The sequence below is a fragment of the Anolis sagrei genome, chromosome 4, assembly GCF_037176765.1.
Source record: "Anolis sagrei isolate rAnoSag1 chromosome 4, rAnoSag1.mat, whole genome shotgun sequence".
Taxonomy (NCBI): domain Eukaryota; kingdom Metazoa; phylum Chordata; class Lepidosauria; order Squamata; family Dactyloidae; genus Anolis; species Anolis sagrei.
In genome coordinates, this window is record NC_090024.1 from 56791534 (window position 1) to 56810300 (window position 18767).

An 18767-nucleotide genomic window follows, 5' to 3' on the forward strand; every position below is an offset into this window, starting at 1 on the left:
AGGAAAGGAACCCCTGCATTTAGACATGTAATTTAAGAGTTCCCAAAGTCATTCCAGAGAAACAAGGACAACATGATTTAGCTTGGGAATGAGAGAAAGGGGACTTTAATATCACAGGTTTAACCTTCAGTGTATCATGGAGTGGGGGTGGGAAGTTGTTTAGACAGAGAACATGGCCTTCATTCCCATTGATTTTTTTTAAAGGCTTTTGTCAAATTTAGCTATTTAGGTGGCAGGACATTTCTCAGGACAGCTGACTTGTGAATTCTGCTGATGCACTTCAGTTATAAAGTGACAGCTAAAACTGGAGAGACTATGGTGTTTTAATATTGCCTGTGTATGACAGTCTTTTTCTTCCTTTTGCCTAATTTAAAGGTGATACGTTATATCTTTCTAATAGTGAGAGAAAATCTGCATTTGTAGCCGGGATGTAACACCCACTCATTTCATACTTGATGAAATTTCAAAATTTTCATTCCAATAAGTGAGTTTCCATGAAGTTTGCATTCTATTTTCCATCCATAAACTTTGTGAAAATTTCATTTACATATAAACTATGTTTTGTGAAGAATCTCTTCCTGTTTTCAGAAAGAAGTATTCCAGAGAGAAATATTTATTTAACAGTCTATCACAAATATTGCACCATTGAATTCTGGGTTTTCTCTATCTGGTAACTGTTTCATAAAATAAAAATATATTTTTTATTTGACTGTGATCGGGGCTTGAGCACTGTTACTAGTATTAGAATTAATCAACATAATCTTGGATGACCATTTCATACTACATAGGATGTTAACCCATGCATTACCCCCTCCATTTCTAAACACTTCAAAAGCAGTTGAAAAATGAAGTTAAACAAAGTTAAATATCGTTTTGGTGTCCAGATTCTGGCGATTTGGGAATTCATCTGCTGAATGCATGAAAACGAGCCTAATCGGGGTTAACTTTGTTCCTATAACTTCTAATTCATTATCTTTCCTTATTACATTGGCCAATAGTTCCATTACCATCACAAATAAAATGGGAGACATAGGACATCCTTGGTATTCTCCAAAAACTCTTTTGCAAATATATATTTTTGAACTTTTTCTATTTCAATTTTATCCCATTCTTTTTCAGCTCTCAATTTATTGTATATGGGTTTTGTTCTTTTTATAATATATTGTTTGCTGATTTTTCTGTGTCCTGATGATTCGGCATTTTTGGTCACCAGATCTCTTGTAATGGCTTGGGTATGTTTTTTTCAGCCACAACAAAACATATGGCAGCCAAAAACAGCTACTTTCAGTTTCTTTCAGCTACACATGGAGTGCCGAAATGCAACCATGCATGCACCACGAGTTTCACTGTGAGCCTAGTTGCCTGAGCCAATCGGAAGAATAAAGCCACTCACATGTCTTTTAGCCAAGATTGTCTATGAATACTGGGGTGAGCACCTCCATTTTCTTGTGGCATCCTGGCTGTTGAGAGAGATCGTGTTGTAGCTACCTAACTCTGTTTGTGGTATCTCTCAGTGCTGTTGCTGCTTTGGATTGCTTTTTGCCTCAATTCTTTTCATTTGGCAATTTAATTATTTTTTCTTAGTGTAATATCTTCTAATCATTTTTTTAATTCCCTAGGGAAGTGATGGTGGCATGCATTGGGAAAGGGACTATGAAAGGGCACTTTGGGTGTGTGTGTTTGTTTAAATATAGAGGAAGTTTAGTGAAAGGAGGAGATAGCTTGATTCCTTTGAGTCCCTATAAGTACTTTGTTGTTCCTCTTTGACTCTCTCTTTTATTTTTCTGGTGGCTTCTCTGGGTGAAAAGAAGTCTGAGCCTATTTTCCCCAAATATCATTATATCATTCATATATGTATATGTGTATATATATATATATATATATATATATATATATATATATATATATATCAGAAGAAGAAGGTGGAAGGAGGAGAAGGAGGAGGAACATGTGATCAAGTGGCCAGGCTTTCAGGGGGCAAATGCCAGAGGGAGAGGAACTACTGAATCTCAATCCAATCATCTCACAGGATTCTTTTTTGGGAGATTTTATTTCAAGAAAATTTAAGAATTTCCTAAAACTCAGTGGGTGACCCACATTTTCCGAAATTTGGTGAGTTTGCAGTGGTAAATGTGTCCTCCAAGTGTGGCCATTTTCACCCCAATAGCTTAAATATGATTGAAAGGGAAGCCTGGGAAGTTCCCCCATTGTTGTCAATGGGCTGGATCTTCCTGCAGCAAAAATTGATTCTCAGGCTGCTGGACTGAAAAATGGCATTTTGCCCTCACAGCATGGAATGGGGGCACCCCAAAACTGGATGCCAAAAAGGAAACAGGGTTTACCTGAAATGCACACCCCTAGTGGTTTCCATTTCAATGGGTCAGTGAATGTATTATGAGTTATACTCCGACTTTTGAAGGTGTTATCCAAACTGCCAAATCTATTGCGGGATGGGGTGAGGTGGCATCCAGACTGAGTGGATTCACTTCCCCATTAATATGGAAACCCTGAGCTACCACTGCTTCTGTGCACTATTTGCTACATCCTGAAGATGACCCTCTGGTTTTCTATAGCCGTATGTGTAGGACATTTGATCACTTTGTGAATAGGCATGCACATAGATCACACATAGAAAACAAGAAAAGCATTAACTGAGTGTTTCTAAATATGTCTACTCAGATTAAGTCCCTTTTTTAAAACAATCATGTATGTCTGCATTGGCTTGCAGACAGGAGTTATAATCCTATATATTTACCCTGATGTCAGTTCAATTATGTAGGCATATAAAAATCTATGAGACTCTTTTCTTTCCCTCACAAAGATTTTTCCCTGCCTTTATTTCAAATTGCATGGACTTTATAAACATATATCATTGTATTTCTGTACCCTCTTTCAAATATTCAGTGGGCCCCTGATGTTTGCTGGTACTTGGTTCCATGGCCAGCCATCCCCCCCCCCCGCCCCCCAGAAAGCAATGCTGGTGGCTGCTGAAGTCTCATTATATACCAAAGCACAGTAAAATTGTGTCTCTTATGTAAAATGGAAAAATTAGGATTCAGTTTTTGCAATTAAACAAAATCAAGCTGTGGATTGTTGAATTTGTGGATACAGAAGCCATAGAGCCAGAGGGCTTCCTTTATGTATTTTAAACCACACACTTTTTTCCAAATCACAGTTTTAAGTGCATTTATTTTGTCTGGCATATACCATAAGTGTTTATATCACATTAGAAATGCATGGATTACATTGCAAGTTGTGTTTCTTCCTATGCTTGCCTTGAAAGATATGAAATAGATACTTCCACGAAGGTATGAAAACCTACAGGCAACTTTTAAGATTGCAGTGTTAAATATGACTTTAGATTATTACAACCCGAGTCATATAGAAGGTGTTATATTGATTAGCAGAAAGCATAAAATGCTGTGAATTCTAAAAGGGAAAAAGCTAACCTCTGAGGAAAGTGTCTCTGAATAAATTCCCCATTAAAGCAAAACATTTTCTTTCCTCCTTTTAATCCTTTCCATTCCATGAGTCCTTCTGGCTTAACTTCTCTCTAATAAAGCTGTAATCTGTATATTTTTCATAAGACTAACACCAGAGAATTAATCTAATTTAAAAGCCTGGTAATTGGAACGTTCAAGCACTAGGGAGCTTTAACATCCTCAACTTCAAACTAAAGCTTCTATGATACTTTGAGGAAATTATGATATAAATGAGATCATGAAGAAGCTGATACTTGGAAGCCACCTCCCAGAATGCTGGGAAATGGAATCCAAGTCATTAGCAGTACCTTCATTACCATCATCTGAGTCAAGTCAAGTCAACTTTATTTATGGCCCAATGAGGGCTGCAGCAGCCAGCCATTTAGAGTCAGTCTAATAACAATAAATAAAATTATTGAATCTGCAAAGAGGACTAAAGTAAGTAAGTAATAGTATACATCTGTGCTAAGTTGAAGTTCTATGATTAATTGTGTCATATAGACACACTGTTAGACAGACATTCAAGGAGATTGCTGTTGTGGGTTTTTGAGGAGGCAAATGTTGTTGTTTAACTTTTTAAAATCTTCCAAAATCAGTAGATGTGTGAATCTTTCTGAAACTTGGGGGATTGATGTCCTGGTTATCTTGTGTATTGTATATACAATTCAAGTAGATATCTCTTGTTGTTTCAAAATATATTGTTTGTAAAAAAAATCAAAAATATTCCAAAAACTAGTGGATGAGTGTAACGTTCTGAAACTTGGTGGACTAACAGTGGAAAATATGTGGTACAATTATAGCAAGTTCCACCACAATGGCTCTAAAATGAGGGAGAAATGAGTCCTTGAAATTTCCCCACTTGCTCAATTACTTAATGAAAAAAGTAACAAAAAAGTTACTACATTATAGTTACAAAACTGTTTCGGTCAATAATTTCAGAAACACTCTCAAAAACTATTCATCCCCCTCTCCAATTTTATAAAGCGTAGTGAAACAATGTTTTAATTGATCACACAGGCCTAATACATACGGTAGACTGTGATAGAAGATCCCAGTCTATTTGTCTAAGCATTTTCACAAAGTTTTAGCAATGATATGAAGGAATGGGATGAACCACATGGAACATTCCAAACTCCATAGGGTAATGTATTCATGTAGTAAATTAATGTCTTGCTATTTCTCCTACTTGGCATGCATGAAGCTCATTTTCTTTCTCGAATGCTGTAGATTTTACTTATGATTTGATTCAGATGCACTTACATTCCCTAAAATTTATTTTACACCATATTTCAGACAGAAGAGACAAAAATAAGTGATTACCCCAACCCAAAAAGTGGGTAGAAAAGCTAAAGTTTGCCAGTCAGTACCAAATTTGTATGAACATATTTTAGATGTCAGGCTGAACAGAAATATCAACTTTAGCCAAGAACACTTCATTAATGCACACTCTGGAGCAAGAAACAAAAACAAAAAGAAACCCCAACTCTGGGATGTCTTATTTTCCTCACAACTATCTGAAGCAGTTAATGGATCTGATGCAAAACAAATATGCAATCATTATTTCATTTCGAAAACACACCCAGTTTTGTGGCCATCAAACAAGTGGTTTTCACAATTGTATATTGTAGCAAAACAGGCAGAGAAACAAGCAAACACTTAAATTTTTTGTATAGAAGTCTTTTTACTAATGGTTATTTCTTTCATGACTGGGCAATGCTCTTTTTATTTTATTTTTTTTTATTGTGCAGATTTTTACATCGAAAGAAGGGGAACATGTGCTTCATAGAGAAAGTGTAGAAGACCGAAAGAAGAATGTCCATAGTAGGTGGGGGGGGGGGGGGGTAAGAAGAGATAGCAAAGAGGCAAAAAAAGATTAAAATTTAAATTTGTGTGGTGTGTGCTCTTTTAAGATGAAAATGATCAAGTACTATAACTGACGAGGAAAACTAAGAGAACACTAAAATGTTAGGAAAAAAACACATGCCTGTACTAATAAACCTTTTTAGTAATGATTCAAATTTCATTTTCATGTATTTTGTGACCATATGGTTTTACAAATAATTTTACAGGAAAGACCCTAATGAAAATGTGGTAAAGGGACAAGACAAAGCCATTGAAATGATTTCATATTATTTTATGAGCTAGATTAATGTACCTGCCTACAGCTAATATATTACTTTTGCTATGTTGCCAGAAATGAAGCATCATCTACAGCTATTGGTGTCTTATTGCTTTTAGTTTGTATCTCATCTTTCGAGGGAACAGCAAGTCAATGCCATTCCATTATATCCCACTATTATTAATCTTTTTGCTTTATAATGGCAATTCTCGACTTAGCACAGTTCCATGCTAAATAGTCCAGAGATAAGTCCAATTGCATCCCTGGAAACGAATGCCTTAAAATCATGCAGAGTTAAGTCTTAAACTCATGAGAACAACATTTTTCAATAAAAGGTAACATTCATTTTGCACCACAAAATTCTGGGACCCATCAGTGTCTGTTGGAGTGTGTGCCTTGGTTGACTGGCAGCTTCTAAATGGATGAATTTTTTCTTCTGTTTTGCCTATTAGGTATTGATTGAAAAAAATGAGGGAAGTACATGGAGTTCAAAGATATTCACTACCTTCTAGGAAATCTGTGGTGACCACTTGTTGTTGTTCATTCATTCAGTTGTTTCTGATTCTTCGTGACCTCATGGAGGTCAATCCAGTCACTTCAAGGATGCCATCCATCCTTCAAGGTCAATCCAGTCACTTCAAGGATGCCATCCATCCACCTTGCCCTTGGTCAGCCCCACTTCCTTTTTCCTTCCATTTTCCCCAGCATCATTGTCTTCTCTAAGCTTTCCTTTCTTCTCATGATGTGGCCAAAGTACTTTGCCTCTACTATCCTTCCCTCCAGTGAGCAGTCAGGCTTAATTTCCTGAAGTATGGACTGGTTGGATCTTCTGGCAGCCCAAGGCACTTTCAGAACTTTCCTCCAACACCACAGTAGTGGTGACCACTACACACTCATAAAATTAATGTTACACAAATTTGTTTTTCCCTCATGTTGAGAAATTGTGAGGACTGAAACAGTAATCAATATACATGAAAGAAATGATGATTCAGAAAAAAGGTCCTTAAGTGATACTGTATATAGAACATTTGTACAGTCGGTAATATCAAATGGAAAAGACTGGTTGATTTTAAATATTTCCATTTCCCCTCTTAGGACTTCTTCACATGTGCTACCAGAATCACTGTGTATTTCTGTGTATCACAGGGGCATGGGAACCTGTCGCCCCACACTGTCCCAACTTCCCCCCTACCTACTAACATGGGGAAAAACCTCACGAAGCTAACTCAACCCATCTGTCCCAATGAGAAGATGGGAAGTATCCCATCGTGTGCTTCCGGCTATTTTTTGGTGGTGGCAGGGATTTTCTTTTGGCTCTTTCACCACGAAGCCACTCTGGAAGTACTTTTCCGGAGTGTAATGGGAGCTGGTAGGTTTTGTGGTGAAACTGCAAAAAGCCTGTACCGCCAAATTTTAGCTTATGTGAAGAGGTCCTTAGGTATTCCTATATGACTAAAAGATCTGCATGGGGTGTAATTCTTCATTATTATTATTTTTCAAATGAACAAACCTTGGGAATATTTGGTATAAGCTGACTATCCTTTGTTCACAATGCTTAGGACCAGAGATGTTTGGGATTCTGTATATTTATTTATTTTGGATTTTTAGAACACATGTAGGTAGAAATGTCTGAAAAAAGAGTAGTTGATTAATGTATTGTCGAAGGCTTTCATGGCTGGAATCACTAGATTCTTGTGGGTTTTTTCGGGCTATAGAGCCATGTTCTAGAGGCATTTCTCCTCATTTAGGAGAAATGCCTCTAGAACATGGCTCTATAGTCCGAAAAAACCCACAAGAACCTAGTAGTTGATTACTTTGCATCATCTTTAAATTTTGTTCAAGGTAAGAATTAACTTTTGCATAAAAGAGATGTTCATGAATAGTTGAAACCACGTTTAGGATCAGATAAATTACATCACTGCCTCCAGGATTCCTAGGGAACAAAGATAATATTTTCATTCTTGCAGATGAGTTTTAAACATTGGCATACTTGAACTCATTGGAGGAAAAGTGGGATCACTTGGCACATGGAATGATCTCCTAAAGATGTTCCATAATTATCTTGGTAGATTGTAGCTGCTATGAGTTGATAAACATGTTAAATTTATGAATATTTAAAATATGTAGAGTCTGGTGTGTCTAATCTGCCAAAAACTGCACCAGAGCATTCTGAGACATATGAAACCTGGTGATTATCTAAGATCCAACCCACACAATACTCTGATGTTTCACAATCAGTGGATTTCATACTATAATTTGTAGGTAGAATTTCTCCAGCATCGCTATAATGTATCTCTTTGTGTGTGAGTGTACTTACTTAGCCCTTAGGTATAGATGAGTTTTTCTGAAATCAATGGGACAAGTTTGTCATGATTAATAAAAGTCTTTTAAATTTCAGTGGCACTTAAGCATTGCTGTGTTGCTTTGGATATAGTTCAATACAGTCAGTGCTCAGCAGAAATGCTAAGATTCAGATATGCACAAATGATTTAAAGAGCAGGGAATTCATCTTTGCTTCAAATTTGGAAGGTAGAAAGGTTTTCCAGCAGTTCACTCCACAGATTCAGAGCTCATTTACCCTAGATGTCTGAATAACAACATCCAGATAAAACCTTTTTAAAGGGTTTTCTGGATGAAAGGGACTGATTCACTGAGGTTTAAAAAGTTGAAGACAAAAAAAGTTAAAACCTTTCAAAGCGGGAGGATTAAGAAAGCTGCTGGATGATTCCGGAAGATGGGGGAAATGATTGTGCTTCATCTGGAATTGCAGAAAAATATAATAAAGCTTTATCAATCCAATGCAGATTGTAAAAATGAATGATTAGGTTTAAGAAACAGGCCTGTTGACATAACAGGAAAGATTGAGAATAAAGATTGGGAAAAGGAGCTTTTAGGTGAACAAAATAACCTATGTATATGTTAAGGTCACCCCTTCTGTAGCTAACCTGCTACAAACAGTTTTTGTCTTGGGTTCTTTATACACACAACCTGAATACCTGTTTTCATTGTGCCCATAGCTGAAATAACTATTACAGTAAGCCATAAATCAATGGTTTTCATAATGTAGTATGAAAAACAATAAGGAAATGATAATAGTAAAAGTTTCTGTGTGAGAAAGCAACAATGGCAGGTATGGACTGGAGACAAGGTGAACACCTGAAAACTGTACAAAATGAAATTTCCCCAACAGAAAGATATGTATATAGTAGGATATTGGTTCTTAGGCTCTAGAACCTCTGTGAAAGAGATGCTTCTAATGCGGAAATCAGGGAGGAAGGGCTAATAGAGGACCAGAGTAATAGAGGTCCTCTTCTTCCATCCTTCCTTTTACCCCAGGTGAAGTTAGTTTGAAATAAAGGGAGAGTGTTTGGAAGTTCTTCAAGCAGAGAAAAGAAAATAGAAAGAAATTTAGGAGGTGCTGTATAGATGGCAAATAAGGATGAAATAGGCTGTATTCTTGGATTTCAAAAGATTCATGGAAAATCCCAAGTCTTTTTTCCTTCAGAATTCTGAAGAGGATTGAAAAGATCAAGCTGGAGAGAGATCAACTGAGTTTAATACTTTCCTGTGGTATAATTTTGCAATTTGATCTAAAATAATGTGGGCATCCATTGTGTTTTAAGATCTACATTATTCTCAATTATGCATGTATAAATATCCAACAACTCTCCATAATTCTTCAAGATTATTTCTAGGGTGTCTTCACACATGTTTATCCTCTATGTAGTCAAGCAAAATGTTTTAAATAGTGTGCACTATATTTCACTTTGTTAGACTTCCCATTGCCTACTACATATCCTTTATTTTATTTTAATTTTTTGCCACCAGTACCATATACATGAGGCTATTATCCCCTTGCTGCTACTGTATGAAGTTTCAGACAGTGACTACCCATTTGGAAGAGGAGAAAGAGGGGGGCTGTGATTTCTCTTGGTGCTTTCAGATCAAGTCATTCTTTGGGGTCAAAGAGCACTGCAGCCTAAATATTACCCTACTGATTTATCTAGCCTTACAGCACAATTCTGAGAAGATTTAATCAGAAAAACCTCAGCAAACAGAAAGGCTTTCTCCCATGATCCAGAGAGATCAATTTCATTCACAATGTCTACAACCTTGTATAATGGCTTCTCCTCCCTTTCCTTTCCAGAGAGATCATGAGACATGCAAAAATCATTAGCACAGGAGAAAGATAATTAAACTCAATGAAGAATACAATGAAGAATACAAAAATTAATAAGGAATGTCTTGCCCTTCTGGTGAACTCTATCAGGTCTGTATATTGATACAATTTGTTGTTTATTCGTTCAGTCATCTCCGACTCTTCGTGACCTCATGGACCAGCCCATGCCAGAGCTCCCTGTCGGCTGTCACCACTCCCAGCTCCTTCAAGGTCAGATTGATACAATAGGTGAGGCTAATGTAAGCTCAGGTTCAACAACACACAAAGAACTGTAAGTTTCCCATGTTTCCTGCATAGAATCAGAATGTAACCATGTCACTTTCTGTCCCCCACCCCATGGCTACCTCTTTCTAAAGCAGTGGTTCTCAACTTGTGGGTTCCCAGGTGTTTTGGCCTACAACTCCCAGAAATCCCAGCCAGTTGAAGGCTAAAACATCTGAGAACCCACAAGCTGAGAACCACTGTTCTAAAGTAATTTTCTCCACCAGAGTACTCTGGAACCCTATGGGTTATGTGAGAGGTCACAAGGGATTACACAAAAGCAATTGAAATGCAACAATAATAATGATAATAGCTGTAGATGTACTAAGTTTAATGAAGGGGTTCCATGGGTTCTCACAATTAAAGTAAAGGTTGAGAAATTCTGGTCTGGAATGACTCATTTAGGACTGAACTGCTGAGAAAGAAAACACAACAGTGCTGCTTGTTGGCCATTGTGTAACAGCATAACAAGGGTTAATGTTTTAGCAGAAAAACACTGCTGTTATTAAAAGATTTTCTTATAAGAATTATTCAAAACTGAGATCTATTGTAAAATGTAAGGATTAATTTATTAATCAGAGCTTTCTGAACTCTCGCATTAAGCAGCTTTGTTATGCTAATTCCCTTATAAATGAATAATGGACTTATCCTCCCATTATTGCCTATCTTCTAAAAAGACCCCATTTTAGAAATGAAGATGTCCTTCCTGCTTGCAAATTATTGTACATTTTAGGGCACACGTTTGTTTTAAAATGAATACCACAAAATACTCCTTGCCTCCTCCTGTATCATTCATATTCATCAATCATTGTTTTAATCAGATTTGTTGGATCTTGAACATTTTATCAGAGACCAACATTCTATGAAAATTACACAAGGGAAAAACATATGTTTGAGCCTGCCTCTTTCTTTTAAGTTCCTTTGGCCAAAAAGACAGACTTGCAGGCAAGTGAAAAGATTGACAATTTGCCAGGTTTCAACGACTAGGTGTATGAGGGCTTGGGAAGATTGTTGTTCCAAAATGTAATTAAATACTGCACTGCAGAGCAAAAAAACCAGATAATAATGTGTGTTTTTTTCAGTTTAATAATCATTTTTATTAAATCTAGGCAAAACAAAAACACTGATGAAAGAAGGGGGGGGGGGAGGAATCAAAAGATCAGAATCCTGTAGATGTTTGAGACATGCTATGTATGTAGAGTTGACCTCCCAATTCACTGGAATTAGAACCAGAAAAACACCATGGAAGTGAAGAACCACAAATACCAAAATCACTATTTTTTAACCTGACAGAACAGCTAAGAATTTCTGGATTTTCCAGTACAGCTCTTTGGCAAATGTCCACTGGAAGATTATTATAGAATAGCACTGGAGGACTTAGAGATTCCTAGAGAGGTGTTCTGTCTAGAAATCTCTAGGCCTGCCACCATGACTGGAGAAAATTGACCATATAGTCACATTGAAGGACCTAGAGATTCCTAGAGAAATAATTTTAATTAAATCTATGAAAAATCCGATCTGCAAAAGTCAAAACCACAATGTGGAGGGACAACTGTAAATGTTCATAAATTTTCTTCTTATGGGTAAGAGCAATTTCTTTTTAAAAATCCCCAATTGTGAAGAAGTCTAAGAAACTGCAATTTCTGAGAACTACTGGTATTCATGGTTTGGATGTTATTCTGTGAAACACTAGACATTCTTGTGTAGAAACAACATTTTCTGTTCAGGTTTCTGCACACACAAAAAATATCATTTTTTTCCAGAAAAAAATGCTGTTGTCTGAGCAAAATTTCTGTATAAAGCATTTTTATAAAATAATTCCAGTATAGAAAACGTTCTTATCTGGCCAGTTATTCATCAGGATTTGCTTATCTTTAGAAAATCAAGTTTTGTCTGTGACTTGAATATTATCAAGTATTATTGCCATCAATAATATTTTCAAAAAATTCCAAATAATCTTGGTTGGAAATCTTTGTCTATCATGTAAAGTCCATATTACATACACTTTTCGTTTGTCCAATGATGCAGATTATGATAAGGGAAGAAGACACAAATAATCCAAGATCATGGAAGAATAAGGAATGCACAGGGGCAAAATTTCACCTAGTTTTGAAGTCCATGAAGCCAGTAGTCCAATAACCAAAGACAAAAAGGTAAGTTAAGAAGTCATTAAATCAAATCACTTCAGAAGTCAAGAATCCCAATAAACACACAAGCACCAAGAAAGAGATTTGCCAAATTGAATGCTTGTGAACATCAAGGACCCTAGCAACCAACATTTATTTCTGTGAAACTTCCCCCTCTCTCTGCTGGACCTCATAGTTCTGCTGATCAGAGAATCCTATAGCTGCTTTGACAAGTTTGTCAGCTATATTGAGGACTGTAGCAGCCATGGTTAATTTCAGGGTTTGTGTAGGTGCACACACTTGCATATATACACATAGTCCGACCATAGGAGGAAGCTGCATAGCAGTGAAGGGGAAAACACCCTTTATTGTTATTTCAAATGCTCCAGAACTCATCCTTTGCAGGGAAAAGAAGTTTAGGTCTCACTTACAGTGTAAGTTGACTTGTCAGTTTCAGTTTCAGTTGTGCTGAATATAGAGTGTGAATGCAAGTATTTTGATATTCTGCCCATACATGTACCATGAAGATTTATTTCCTTTTTACATCAATAATTCCTTGAAGTGCAAATGTCTGATGAGAAAAAAAAATCCAAGACCCTCAATTTCAGATGTTGAGTAGGGGAAAAATGTTAAAGACCTCCAATTCTAATCAGGGAACAATAATGAAGAACCAAGGTGAGGGTTCTCTTTATAGAAAGCCTCCTACCAAATGAATAGAGAAACGATAGAGGAAGTTGTGAAAATGCTACCTGTTTGTTTACAAAGTTGTTTATTTAATCAGAGAGGAAGATAAACAGAATACTATAAATGCTAGCTTGCATTTGCCAGCTCTCCTTGTGAGAGAACCACTGGGTTTATAGCTTGGCTGTGTTCATAGAAACATGCCATCTTTGTAAATGAGTCCCATATGTTACATATATATTAAATAAATAGAATGGTTGTAAAGTTAAATAAACATTTAGTAAAACAGCACTTTTATGGAAAAGATACATACAGTTTGTGAGATCTGTGGAAGTATAATGGCTTGGAAAAATGTGCTAATCTGTTTGTGGAAGTTTTAGCAGCTCCATATATGGCCCCCACATGGATATGCTACTTTATGAAAATCATACTTCTGCATGAGCACAGTTCAGTGTCCAGCCCACAAATATTAGAAAACAGCAACAGCAACAACAGTAACAACAGATTTTATTTGTTACATACCTGCTTTTTTCATGGTCCAAGGTGGGGTACAACACAGTTAAAATAGATCACCATAAAATACAAGGGGTATTTTTTAATTAAGGTCCGTTTTGTTGTACACACTAGTAGTTCGCGCGCATACTGCAATGAGCGCGTGTGTTGTGTACCAGCATGCCTCGGCAACAATTGTGCTCAGTTTCCACGCTGTAGCTAACCTGTACGGTTCTGTTCTGTGCTTTTAAAATGTTTAAGACTATCAATTCACCCGCCGCATGTGAGGTTCGCTCAGTGATACGGTTTTTGTCAGCAAGGAACCTGCCTGCTGCAGAAATTCATTGACAGATTTGTGAAGTGTACGGTGATACTGTTATGAGTGAAAGCAAAGTGCATATGTGGGTACGACAATTCAAAGATGGCAGTGACAACGTCCATGATGAGGACCGCTCCGGTCGCCCTTCTTTGATTACAGACGATTTGGTGGCTTCAGTTGAAGAGAGGATTCGTAAACAGGGTATTTTAAAATTGGTTCAGAGGTATGATAAGTGTTTGAACAAACTTGGCAACTATGTCAAAACATAGAGTGAAGTATGTACTTTCTGAAAATAAATTTACTTTTTTGAAATAAACTTTCATTGTGTACTTATGTTCAAACGGACCTTCTTTAAAAAATACCCCTCGTACATACATTAAAACACACCAACACAAAATACATATATTAAAATACACACAGTGCAAGGATTAAAATACAATATAGAATGCACATTTAAAATTCATAGTTCAAAATTGTCTGGGTAGGCTAGCTAGAAGAGATATGTCTTCAGCTGTTTCTTGAATCCGAACAGCTTATTTAGCTGTTGAATCTCTTCTGTCAGGCTATTCCACAGACTAGAGGCAGCTAATGAAAAGGTTTTTGGATCATGGCTACCAGTCAGGTTCTGGGTGTCTGGAGTAAGCATCCCCCAGAGAACCCATGTATAGGGCACATAATACGGGAGAAAAACTTGAAGGCAACCTGGATCAAAACCATGTAGGGTTTCTAAAGATTATATACAAACCCTTTGTATTTTTCCCAGAAACTAATTGGCAACCTTTGCAATGACTTTAGAATGGGTATAATATGCTCACTCCTAGATGTCCTCATGACCCAGTGTTTCTCAAACTTTCTAATGTTGCAACCCCTTAATATAGTTCCTCACGTTGTGATGACTCCCAACAATAAAATTATTTTCGTTCCTACTTCATAACTGTAATTTTGCTACTGCTATGAATCGCCATGTAAATATCTGATATACAGAATGTATTTTCATTAACTGGACCAAATTTGGCACAAATACCCAATACACCCAAATTTAAATACTGCTGTAGTTGGGGGGGGGGGGTATTTTGTCATTTGGGAGTTGTGGTTGCTGGGATTTTTAGTTACCCTACAATCAAAGAACATTTTGAACTCCACCAACGATGGAATTGAACTAAACTTGGAGTTGTACTTCACCTATATCCAGAGAGCACTGTGGACAATGATAGATCTGGACCAAACTTGGCACGAATCCTCAATATGCCCAAATGTCAACACTGGTGGAGTTTGGGAGAAATAGACCTTGAAATTTGGGAGATGTAGTTGCTGGGATTTATAGTTCACCTATAATCAAAGAGCATTCTGAACCCCACCAACAAAAGAATTGGGCCAAACTTCCTACATAGAACCCCCATGACCAACAGAAAATACTGTGTTTTCTAATTGTCTTTGGTGACCTTTCTGACACCCCTTGTGACCCCTCAAGGATCCCAACCCTCCAGTTCATTGCAGAAATAACACCTTAAAGTTACCAGTACAGCTGGCATATCAGCCAAAGTTGATAATAAGTACTCCTGTCTGTCATATCTATCTGAGTTGACATTTAGGGAGACAGATCCAGGAGCATTCCCAAGCTGCATACACAAACTTTTAGGGGGAGTGTAACCCCTTCTAGAACCCACCAGTATTGAAGCGATGGTCCTCCGCCATCAACTCCACTGGACCGGCCATGTTGTCCGGATGCCCGACCACCGAGATTTCCTCCATATGCACTCTAGCCCCCTTCTCGTACGTTTTATCACAGCCAGCTCCTCGGTGAACCAAGGAGATGGTGTGTCTCGACGCAACGTGATGGGGTGTTCGGGAGTGATCGTGTTAATCACCCTGGACATCTCGCTATTATAGCTATCAACCAGGGCGTCAACAGGATTGCCAGGCTCCAGGACAGGAAGAGCCCCAAGATTCCTCAGAAATCCGTCCACAACCATCAGTCTCCTGGGGCGGACCATCTTAGTTGGTCCTCCACCTCTGTGAAGGTTAGTGGTCACAGCAAGTCTAAAACTGATAAAATGATGGTCTGTTTGGACTCTCTTGTGACAGCTCAATCGGTCTTAGCAGAGCCTGAGTTTCCCAGCATTGGCTCCTTCTAAACATAGAAAAACTGATAAGAAAGAACCACCTCTAAGGCAAAGATCAACCAGTCAATGATGATTATCTTTTGTGACCCATCTGAAGCTAATCATGATACTCATAAAATATCTTGCAGGAGACTGTTGTAGTTCAGCGTGTTGGTCGAGTTGCTACTCCTGGTAGCAGGGAGAACGGGTCTACTTTGGAGTCAGAGGGAGAACAGCAGCATCAGCGCATTAGGGAAATCGTTATGGCTCCAAGTGATACTGACACATTTCCAGGCTTCTCCGATTATGAGATGGGGGATGGGGAAGTAAGCAGAGGTGTAAAAAGGGCTGCTTGTGAGCCAGAGTCTGAGGGGAAATTACAAAGGAAGCGTATTCGGGAAATACTTTGTGCACCAACAGAGGATGAAGATTTCCTTGGGTTTGAAAGGAGTTCTGAGTCTGGGAGTGATATGGAAGAAGAGGAGGAATTAGATTGGACCCGTGTGCAACACATAAGGGACATCTGTAACCAACCCACCTCTAGTGAGGAGTTTGAGGGGTTCACTGGGGATTGGCAGCCAGGGGATTCTTGGCAGGATCTGAACCCTGACAATCGTTGGCAGAGGTGGAGGGATGGGCACTCAGCTGCAGGTTTGGGGGCAGCTGAGAGTGATGACGAGAGGGTGGGGAGCTCATCAAGCTCTGAGGAGGAACTTTGAGATAAAAGGGGGTTCAGTTTGGACTATACTTCGCAGAAGGCAAAGTGTCTTTATAGGACATAATTCTTTGTGCTGCCAACTTTCAACCTTGGGTTACAGCTTCGTGTGTTCCTGTACTCCTGTTTCCTCATGATTCCAGCATTCCAGCCTTGTTTACCAACGGATTGACCACGGACCGGTTTCCTTTTGGCTTTTCTGGACTTTGAACTTTAATATCTTTGTGACTGAAACATTTCTTAGTTTTGAAACCACGTTTTTCCTGCTTCTGTGACTATGTTTTGATACCATTTTGATTTTCAAGCAGTTTGCTTCAGTTTTTGTTTAACCTGGATTATAAGGCAGCATTATAATCTGGATTATATTTTTGTTTCTTGTAATGACTTCTTTTTGATGCCAAATCACTCCTGAGACCCTTAGCACTGAAGTTAAGTGCTCTGTAGGTCCATTTGTATGCAATAAAGCTGTGTTTGAACCTTTATTTTGTGTCTGGCATTGTTTAAGTTTTCTGGGTCCTGACAGAGACACTGGGAATTTACTTGTTTTAAAAACCTATGAAAAATATCCAGTTTTCTAGACAATATAATTTGTATCCATATATTCACAGACATTGAGATAGGAATAGCTGTATCTATGCAGCTTTTTATTTATTTTGCTTTTACACCTGTAGGCTGCAGAGCAATGGACATTGTTCTGACCTCTTTCTGACTGATATAGATGAAAACCTACTTAAACTGGCTAAACAATAAAGAGGAAAAATAAAATTGCATCCATGATGTATTTTTCAAGTCTTCAAACTACACTTACAAGTCTTCAAGCTCCACTTATATATTAAACTGGGCTTTTTTTAAGTGGAAGAGAAGGAGAAGGATTCTTCAGATAAATAAAGCAGTAGCAATTGTCAGTGCTTATTATGTGGCATTTGCCAGAACTACAACTGCACTATGCTTTAATACAACCTGTTCTGTCGCCACTGGGTCCGAACAAAATTTCTTTATTCTACAGGACGCACACTTTAAACCCAGTGGGAAGCCGGGGTGCCCGAAGAGAGATTGTTAGAGACTTCCAGAAGTAATGGGCTTTAGAGTCTTTAAAAGTACAACAAAGTCTTTATTAAGGAACAAATCTTCAACAATACTTCAAGGCTTTACTATTCTAGTCTTTAAGAGACTGGCACTAACTTGGTTTAACTGTACTATCTCAGCATAAGGAAGAACTCTTTATAATCCCTCCCAGGCCGCTTTCACCTAGGCCTCGCTGGACTGGGTAATACTGCCGATTCCCAAATGCGTCTGGAAACCGAGTAACCTACCAGACGAAGCTAGAAGATGCTTAGCAGCTGGAGTTCTGTGGTTCTACGATGCTGTCTAGTGGGAACTTCAGGTCTGTCTTCCCCTCTGGTGCTGTGAGGCTGAGAGGCTATGAGCTCTCAGCCAAAGCCTTTGGGACCTTTTCCTTCCGTATCCCTGGAACTGGATGGTCACTGGATGACCCCTGGATGGTCGCTGGATGGACCCCGGATGGCTGTTTCTGTTTCCCCGGAAGGTTTTGAGGAATGAAGCCTTTCCTACGGGACTAGCTGATCTGCGTCCTATAGACTGGCTTCCTTGTGTGACTGACTGAAAAATGGCCCCTTCCCTCCAAAAACTCAAGAAGGGGCGGGACCAGGGAACCTAACTATAATTGGCAGGTGGATTACCCTATGATTGCAGCCTATAACAGGAAGCCACCCTGCCGCAAAATCCCAACCCTGGGATTGCAAACAAACATTAAACACAGCAAATAAATCTGTAGCTCCTGGAACAGCTGTTCCAGAACACTCCTGGCCTAGATTTCTCAATGATGAGAAATCTACACTATAACAATGACAAATCAGATTTGGCAATAAACAATTACCCATTCAGTAACAACACAATATCACAAATTGGTCTGTGTAACACAGAAACATTGCCATTTTGGCACACTCTTAGTTTCACCTTCCTTACCAATCCATCCGGACTTGGCAAGGTCTCTGTAACTTTGGCCAAAGGCCACTTGAAACGAGGTAGGGAGTCTTTGAGAAAAACAATGTCCCCAACTTGGAGGTTGGGCTTGGAGTCTTTCCACTTCCTGCGACTCTGGAGTTGAGCCAAGTACTCTGCCTTCCAGCGTCTCCAAAACTGGTTGGCAAGAGTTTGAGTTTGTTTCCAGAGTACCTTGTAAGACCCTTCAGGAACAGGGTACATAATTTCCTGCCATTCAGAAGTCTTTGAGTCAAAATGGATGCAGGAGTGAGAAGCTGTGGAGTAT

The 18767-nt window shown here is 38.4% G+C and overlaps 1 long non-coding RNA gene across 1 annotated transcript; it reads left to right on the top strand.

The window, feature by feature from the left end:
• Nucleotides 1-5224: 5224 nt before the first annotated feature.
• LOC132774784 (uncharacterized) lies at nucleotides 5225-16959 on the top strand. The gene is made up of 4 exons (XR_010909732.1): nucleotides 5225-5303; nucleotides 9749-9871; nucleotides 12071-12195; nucleotides 15450-16959. It is a non-coding gene; the product is annotated as an uncharacterized lncRNA (long non-coding RNA).
• The last annotated feature ends 1808 nt before the right edge of the window (nucleotides 16960-18767 follow it).